Genomic DNA, 7,955 nt, shown 5'->3' on the forward strand with positions numbered 1-7,955 from the left:
GACTAACACTAAAACATTCCAGGTGACAAAAATGTGACTAAAACTAAATGAAAACTATTCGAAGAGACTAATGACTAAAACTAAAATCAAAATGTGCTGCCAAAAACAACACTGGTCTCTGGTCAGATGGGTGGGCCACAAACAATTCTTTCATGATTTCCATGTGGGCTCCTGATACACAAAAAGATGGAGAAACCCCCGAACAACAACACAAAAACACAAGTGAACCTCTCCACAACAATTAACTAAACCATTTGCAACATGACGCTCACAGGCGGAGTTGACTTCAGTTTGGGTTTTACAGTCCTTCTGTTGGCAGCTGTTCCTCGCACATCAACACCACCAGATTCTCTTGCCTTTCTTCCGTTTCTTTTTTTCTTTTCTTTTTTTAAACAAGGCAAATGCTCACTGCAACTGGTTAACAAACACCCCTCTATTCCCTCTAACATGGTGGGGGCTCAGAGAGAGAGAGAGAGAGAGAGAGAGAGAGAGAGAGAGACAGAGACAGAGACAGAGACAGACGGGAATATATATAGAGAGGAAAGTGAGACACATGCAGATGGAATGAAGGAGGAATTAACTTGTGTTTTTATAACAGGATACAACAGCAGATCTCAGACCATTAATCATCATCATGATAATACATTATATTTCAGTGGATCCTGTGTACAGTATAAGCATGATGCTAGGTCATACAATACATGGGCAACTGGCAGCCCCCCGGGAGCCCCCCACCTTCACCTAGTGCGGTTAAAAATGTTCGCTCTGAAATAATATATATTCAATGATTTGCAACACATTTTCATGATCTTTCAAAAATAGCAGACCTACAAGCTCGTAGCGCGGCACTCGGTGACACGCTATGAGCTTGTAGATCTGCTATTTTTCAATAGCTAAAGTATAGCATAATGCTTTAAAACACGAAAATGGGTTAAATAGTGTCTGTCTCCACGTGCAATTACAAATGAACAGGCAATTTGATATCACTGACACACCCCAAACTAGGTAGGTGAGTGAACACACAGATTATAATCAGGTATAGGAACATCCCCCCTGTCCCTGCGACATACTAGCGTCATGTCCAGGGGGTGTACTTGTACATCAAGCTGCCTCACGCTACAGAAACAGGAGATAGGCTCCTGACCTATGGGCCTCATGGCTCGGCAAGGCTACTTACTTACTTATAGGAACAAGAGCATAACCAGGGCTGCACATAACTGGTGCGCAAAATGCGCATGCGTGGTCAAAATAAATGTTGCACGCCAGTTCAAGCGATATGAAGCGCTCTTGCATACTGCCGCCATGCAGTGCAACATTTACTAGCTCTGGTGTCAAATACTACAAATGTCTATCTACAGTATGTCCTGTAAGTAGATTTAGAAAGAAAAACTAGACTAGTGATTAATCAGCAAGTGTCTCTTATTTTGAAGGAGGAGGAGGAAGTCTGTTTCGGTTGTAACCAAGCATGGTTACAATTAAGTCGTTATGATTCCGCTCCAAGCGCTAGTCTAACCAAACAAGAACCCACCACGTGGATTAAACATTAAACTATTTCTCGCTCAAATGTTTTCAAAAACATTTTCGAGAGCAATGTTTAGATGTAAATTACATTGTAGTCACTGTGTGTGTGTGTGTGTGTTTACATGGCTGTCATGTTGGTGCTCAGAGGGTTTGATTAGGCAGCGGTCTGTTATAGAGCGGAGCGGTCATTATCAAGACATAAATCAGGGCCTGAATTCAGCGATTGATCAATCAGAATCAAGCATTCAATTCAACCAAGCCATGTAATAAATGTAGTTATGATATGAAAATCATGCGTCTGTGACTTAATCGATGTACACACTTTAGAAGTACGACAGAGACAGACAAGAGTGCGTGAGCAGTATTACCAGGAGCCATATTATACAACCAATGCAAAAAAAAACAATAACGCAATATAGAAACAAACTAGAACTGCACTATGTCGAGTGCCTACTTGCTTGTTGCATAAATGGCCTACTAGTGCGCAAGCAGAGCGCGCAAATACTGTCGACCGCTACAAACTGTCAAATCTCAGCTTCTCTGTGAAAGAACGTTTGAAATATTGAATTATTAGCATATGACGTCAGGGTATAACTGGTATAACAAGCTCTCAATGATGTAATAAAGATGTGGATTAAAGGACCCAATGCCAGGGTGTAATTGGTTTTCGATGGTGACGTAATGACGATATGTTTTAGTGTCGGGAGGATTAAAGGTAATGCCCCTATGTATATATGTATGTATACATGTATGTAATCTGACACCACTGCCATATCAAGCACAAGTAGTTATTACATCATACGCTGGCACGGAGCATACGCATCAAATGGCGACATGGACGAAAACTATTACTTGCACGCTCTGCTTGCGCAAGTAATAAGCATATAGTATTTTGGAGAACAGGAAGGCTGATGGGCCTGTCAACTGTCAACTTGTTTTACTAGTCTAAAAAGGCTAAACAGACATTTTCCCCCCTTCCTTCATTTTGATCTGCACATATTACTCTCCCATGCATGTGGAGTTGACATGTGGATTGTTACCCCTTTTACACGCACCAAATTTAGTCGTTATGCAAATTGATTCCTCCACACGGGCCCCACACACATTTCTCTGCGTCGTCATCACTGTTGTATCCCACTGGCTCACCTGCCAGTGAGGAGCCCCCACCGGGAGGACATATTAGAGCCTTCGTCCTACTCCTCCCGCAGTAATTCACTTTATTATGACGCACTGATTGACTGTATATAGGTTTTTGTTTATTCTTGTTTGCACTGTTTATTAAATTTTTGTATTGTTTCTTGTTGCACCTTGCTTTTCCTTCTGCCTCGTTTCTTCTGTATACTACAGTGCTTTTTTATCCTTTTCATTCTTACTTGTATGTTGTAACCTTAACGGCTGTGCCGCCTCTGGGCGACTGATTTCCCCCCGTGGGATAATAAAAGGTATCTATCTATCTATCTATCAACGCTGCTGACAGGTGCCGGCCCCAATAATACGCTTGACAAAGCCGGATGCAGGACAATGCCTTACCACTGTACTGTGCCACCCGAGTGCCATGAGTTGACATGTGGATTTTTACCTGTGACGTTTCGTTTCTGCCCTGTGTGTGTTTGTTTCCCCCTTATGTCTAATCATGTACACACCTGCTGCTTAGGGATGCACCGAAAGGGAAATTCTTGGCCGAAACCGAATACCGAATATAGGAAACAGTTGGCCGAAAACCGAATACCGAATATCCGAATATGATTCATATTATATATCTTTTTTCCTACCATTGCTGTCATGGCCGTACCTTAAAGCTACCTGATTTATGGCAAAATAAATGGTTATGGCAAAACATTTATTCAGCTCTTTTGAATGCATTAATTGCATACACTGTTCCGTTCGGTGATATATTTTCTGCCTATTCGGGCCGAAACCGAATAGGCCGAAAATGCATTTTTAGCCATTTTCTGACGAATATTTTCTGCGGCCGAATATTCGGTGCATCACGAATGTGGACGTACCAATGTGGTACCACTTTCACACCGTATGTTTAACGTCATGTACATACTGTATCTGTATCTGCAGTGCTGCTCATATGCTGTGAGATGTAAACCAGCGACGTCACTGACGTGACATTAAAAGGTGATTCTGAAGTAAATTGCGCTCAACTAGACATACGGATTCCGATGTCACATCCAAAATAAGTCTTGTTTTTCTAATATCAATACAGAGCCAGAATGGTTGAACCTAAACACACTAAAAGTTGAACTTCAAAACTGCTGCGCAGCCCAAATACTACATATATACATTAATATTCATAATGTTGTATCCTCAACAGGCATGCCCACCCACCTATTAATATTCATAATGTTGTATCCTCAACAGGCATGCCCACCTGCCCCTGGCAGGTAGTAAATAAAACTTTCCGGGCAGGTGGAGTTTGCTTTTAGGTTACCCGACCGGGCAAGTGCTCGTTTGAACGCAACCGTCTAATAAACACAACACGAGATATGTGTCTAGTCAGTGTCTACACACCTGAACATGCATGGCCAGATCGCTCTGTCTTCTGGTCTGTGGAATAAGAGCACCATTTACTGTACCTATAGTGTGCTGTTTTCAGTAAAAAATATAAAATAACAAGTGTGAACCCATGGTCATATTCATAGCTATGCAGGCATTTGGCATAAGTTTAGGTAAATTGAACGTTAATTGCAATTTTACGACCTATCATTTTTTACAATGGACGATTTACTTTCTGCATGGCAAGTCTGGCATGGCCTTTGGGCAAGTAGAACGTGACCTGACTATACTTGCCCTATGTGGGCAAGTAGAACGTGACCTGACTATACTTGCCCTATGTGGGCAAGTAGAACGTGACCTGACTATACTTGCCCTATGTGGGCAAGTAGAGCGTGACCTGTCTATACTTGCCCTATGTGGGCAAGTAGAGCGTGACCTGACTATACTTGCCCTATGTGGGCAAGTAGAACGTGACCTGACTATACTTGCCCTATGTGGGCAAGTAGAACGTGACCTGACTATACTTGCCCTATGTGGGCAAGTAGAACGTGACCTGACTATACTTGCCCTATGTGGGCAAGTAGAACGTGACCTGACTGTACTTGCCCTATGTGGGCAAGTAGAACGTGACCTGACTGTACTTGCCCTATGTGGGCAAGTAGAACGTGACCTGACTGTACTTGCCCTATGTGGGCAAGCGCCTCTGACACCTGTGACACCTGTGCATTGGCCCAGGCCATCTAAACTAGTGGTTCCCAAAGTGGGGTCCGGTGACCCCCAGGGGTCCTTGAGGGAGTTCCAGGGGGTCCCCAGGTAAATGATAGTTTGGAACCGAATGGACCATTGTGGGTCTGTAACTCTGAGAGTGTACAAATGGAACCAAATGGACCCGTTAGGGTCCATTTGGTTCCATTTGTACACTCTCAAGAGTTAAATTAACATTGATTTTACAATATAAATTGGGGTCCCAGAGTTAGAAATGCGGTCTGTAGACTAATATGCATGTCAAACTGGAAATTAAACGGGTTGAGAAACACTGCTAGAGCCGTAAAAATGTTCTCTTATGGAGGGGTCCTGCATGGCATATCTTTTCAAATGGGGGTCCTCGGGCTAATTAGTGTCAATTTGGGGGTCCTTGACATGGAAAAGTTTAGAAAAACCACTGCTCTAAACTTTAAGAACGTCTCAAATCAAAGCAATTCGAAAAGATCACAGACAGTGGCCTATACTCAAATAAAAGTAAGAGTGATTCATAAAAGTAAAAGGAGACAACAGACATGTGTGTCATGCTGTGAGTGACAGCACAGACAGACAGACAGACGGTTTAGGGATAGACCAGAGAGCATTAATGAACTCAATGCCCTACAGACACATAGTTAGACAGACAAACAGACAGACAGGCAGGTCGACCCTGTCTCCGTGTCATTAGAGACAGACAGATCATCTGGGTTATGACAGGACGGGACCCCCTGGGGGGGCGTGGGAAGGATGCCAGCTTTACACACACACACACACATGACGAGCCCCGACCCCCCTCCCCTCCACTCCCAGCTCCCACACACCCGTACAGTGACACACACACACACACACACACACACACACACACACACACACACACACACACACACAGTCTCTCTCTCTCTCTCTCTCTCACACACACACACACACACAGTCTCTCTCTCTCACACACACACACCGTCTGCTAGCGAGATCATCACAAGCTGCTTTTAATGCATTTCACCATAAACCCGGGGTTTACACACAAAAAGAACCCAACACTCAGTCCAAACAAACCACAGTTGCGTTAATGTATTTAACCCACCGTCCATCACAATACAAACGATACTATAGCCTACCACGTAAACCAACAATAACATGAACCGATCATTCACGCTCAACACAGCACAAGAAGAGCCAGACAAAACGTTTAGAAGAAGCCACAGTTGAAGATTGTTTTTTTTTTTTACCCATGGAGGTAGTAAACGTATAGGCTACTGTCCTGCTGTTGCGGGTTCTTTCAACTGTATTATGCATGCTATTATCACTCATCTTTGGTTAAATCTGAACTATTGATCTCCACACACATGGAGTCTAGCTGCCTGCAGGCAGAGATGTATCTAAACCCATAGATGTGTGGAGAGATGAGTAGGAGTAGTTAGTTAGTAGAGATTGTAGACACAGATATTTTAAACCCATTGTTGTGTAAATGGAAGCTCAATTTCAAGCAGAAAAACAGCCACCGTCCGCGACACACAACAAACCCACCGCCGAGGAAAGAGCTTTCTCTCTCTCTCTCTTTCCAGACGAGAAAAAGCTGCAGATTCCGTTCTTCTGTCTCTGTACTGTAGCCTCAATAAAGCATTATTTGTCAACTTAAAATGCTACGAGATGCTACCACGCAGCAGTCATAGCATTTTAAGTGGCTTTTTGGGTGATAAACAAACACGTATGTCAAACACAAACATTTGTTTTAGGACACTTTGTTTTGATTTGACTTGGGCTCTTTAAATTCTTACCTCAAAAGAAGCGGCGCGATCCTTAATGTCAGGCTTTCCCCACAACCCGGTGGCGTGTTTTAATTTAAAACAAACGCTTTATTTTCCTCCAGGAATGTTTGTTGTTTTGTGCCGTAGTAGTGCTTTTTTATTTACAACTCCCAGTTAATAAAAAACACTCGACGGGAAGAGAAAAAAGAACTCGACGCTCACACAACAGTTCCAGCTACAGCTGATATACATCCAACAGTTCCACGGTGGCGCTCCGATGATCGGCTCGAACACTGTGGTGAGAATCGACGAACACACACAGTACAACAGTTAGTTGAGCTGCTGCTTCATCTATAGTGTCATTTAAAGTAAACTATTGTAATCCCAACAACAACAGTCTTCTGTTCAGAAGGTTGCTTTATGGCCTCTCTGGCTGTTCTTTCTATCAAAAGCTCCTTTGGGCTTCTTCTTGGAATCCGAAACACTTCTCTACTTCAACTCAGCTGCTATTCTCTCTCTCTCTCTCTCTCTCTCTCTGCTCTGTTGTGTCGTGCGTGTACGTGCTCCACACGCGCACGCACCCAACCCGGTCAGTCAGCTGGGTGGGGGGGGGGTCATTTACATGTATAAAGCCTCATTTTATATGCTCCGCCGTGGGACGGTCGTTATACTCTTCTAAGCTTCTATACTTTAGGATACATGTAATGTATTTACTGCAGTCACAGACAGTACAAATATACTATCTCTCGTCTCATTGCCCTCTCCCTTCTTCTTCTTCCATTCTGGAAATAGCATTAAATGATGGAGCTTTTGTTTTACACCTGAAAACCTGCATGTGATGTGACAATGAAATTGATTCTGATTCTGATTGATTTAATTATTAGCATTAATAGCAGCTGCTCTTAATCCAGAGCGACCCAATAGGCCTATATATACTTTATATAGTATATACTTTATATAGTTTGCCAAAACAGGAGAGTGCAGTTCATATAGACCTAGTCTGTTTAGAGGATTTTAAACCAAAGAAAGCACTATATGGCTTAATTGGGGTCACCTTTGTACTCAACTCAACAAAACATTCAATGATAATAACTAAACTAACTACTCAGTTACAAGTAGGCCTATAGGCTAATTTGAATAGGCCTAGTATACTTCTTAATAACACTTAATACATCATTATTTAAAAGGTTAGTAAATATACATTAGGCCTGATTAGTTACTTTTTTCAACAAATGAGAGGTTGAGAATGTAAAGTACTAAAAGTAGAATGAGTTGTTGGGGTTGTTTGTTATTCATTATGACCCGATGACACACACACACACACACACACACACACACACACACACACACACACACACACACACACACACACACACACACACACACACACACACACACACACACACACACACACACACACACACACACACTTTGACTTTGTTT

The 7,955-nt window shown here is 42.6% G+C and overlaps 1 protein-coding gene across 1 annotated transcript in view; it reads right to left on the bottom strand.

Annotated features, from left to right (window-relative positions):
• The window catches only part of LOC306923432 (tetraspanin-18B-like), a 71,622-nt gene extending 64,607 nt beyond the window's left edge, over positions 1–7,015 (bottom strand). Inside the window, exon 1 of the mRNA XM_079501527.1 lies at positions 6,543–7,015. The gene's annotated coding sequence lies outside the window, so the exon portion shown is untranslated. The remainder of the gene's footprint in view (positions 1–6,542) is intronic.
• Between the last annotated feature and the right edge of the window lie 940 nt (positions 7,016–7,955).

Source organism: Electrona antarctica (genome assembly GCF_951216825.1).
Source record: "Electrona antarctica genome assembly, chromosome: 5".
Lineage (NCBI taxonomy): Eukaryota > Metazoa > Chordata > Actinopteri > Myctophiformes > Myctophidae > Electrona > Electrona antarctica.